General features: G+C 48.0%; 1 protein-coding gene across 1 annotated transcript in view; it reads right to left on the reverse strand.

Moving 5' to 3' along the window:
* The window catches only part of P3H1 (prolyl 3-hydroxylase 1), a 17,577-nt gene that overhangs the window by 6,514 nt on the left and 9,790 nt on the right, over positions 1-1,273 (reverse strand). The gene's annotated exons all lie outside the window — the stretch shown is intronic.

Here is a 1,273-nt window from a genome sequence, read left to right on the forward strand (position 1 = left end):
AAGGAAAAGGAAAAGAAGACATCGTCAGTTGAAATAAAAGATGAGGGCAGTAAGGAAAATGTTACTGGTGTCAATGAGTCCCATACCATCTACTACTGTATTTACCCAAGAGGAAGGTGGGAATTTCCTCCTGCAGAATTTAAGTGATTGGCTTCCTTTATCAAGTGCTAGACACCAACCTAGATAAGTTATCTCATCTAACCCTCCCAATAGTTGTATGAGGCTGCTAGGGAGCAGATCCCCCTTCTACCATTTATTCATTCCGCACCAATCTACTGTGTCAGGAACTGAGCCAGCGCTGGGATAAAACAAGGAGACAGATTTCGGTCAGCACTACCAGCCATTCGCCACTGTGTAAGTTAACTCATCTCTTGGTGCCTACATGTCCTCAGCTCTAAAATGGAAAGAACAGCGCCTACCTCACAGGGTGGCGGTGATGATTAAGTGAGATGAGGAGTGTAAGGCACCCAGCACAATGCTTGGCTCAACAAATGCTAGTCACCGTATTCCCAGAAGGGGAGTTCTAGTTAAAAATGGTAGTTTGACCATATGAGCTTATTTTCCTCTCTACCTCAGACTCACTAGAATGAGCTCCCGGGGCTCGAGTCCCGGCAGAGGAAAGCATCCCGTGTGTCCCCGGGTTAGGGGGACAGCACCATGCATGTGTCTCCCGAGCTGGAACTTGCTGCCTAATTAGATAGGAAGAGGAGGGAGGAGTGAAAACACCCCCAACTTCTGCCATCTAGTCAGTTCCCCTCTTGTAGCCACTGCCTCACTCAGGCCTCTTGGCTCCTCTCTGCACCCCCACAGTAGCTTCCAGCTCGTCTCCTGCTTCCAGCACCTTCCCATTCTGAGTCATTCACCATCACATCCTGTCAGGCTACTGCTTAAACCCACTGTCTGCCTCATGGGACAGAGTCCAAGGTCCTGGTGGGGCACTCAAGACCCCTTAAAATCTGACCCTCCCCGGCCTCATCTCTGGTAATTCTCCATTACCACCTTTCATTAATATGGGACAATTGTCCATGTTTGCACATGCTGCTCTCTGTCTGAAAGGACCTTTCCTGCCTCATTCACTGACTGAGTTTTGTTGTTGTTTTTTTAAAATATATTTTTATTGATTTCAGAGAGGAAGGGAGAGGGAGAGAAAGATAGAAACATCAATGATAAGAGAGAATCATTGATTGGCTGACTCCTGCACGCCCCCTACTGGGGATTGAGTCTGAAACCCAGGCATGTGCCCTTGACTGGAATCGAACCCAGGACCTTTCAG

This window comes from Myotis davidii, unplaced genomic scaffold, assembly GCF_000327345.1.
Source record: "Myotis davidii unplaced genomic scaffold, ASM32734v1 scaffold458, whole genome shotgun sequence".
Taxonomy (NCBI): Eukaryota; Metazoa; Chordata; class Mammalia; order Chiroptera; family Vespertilionidae; genus Myotis; species Myotis davidii.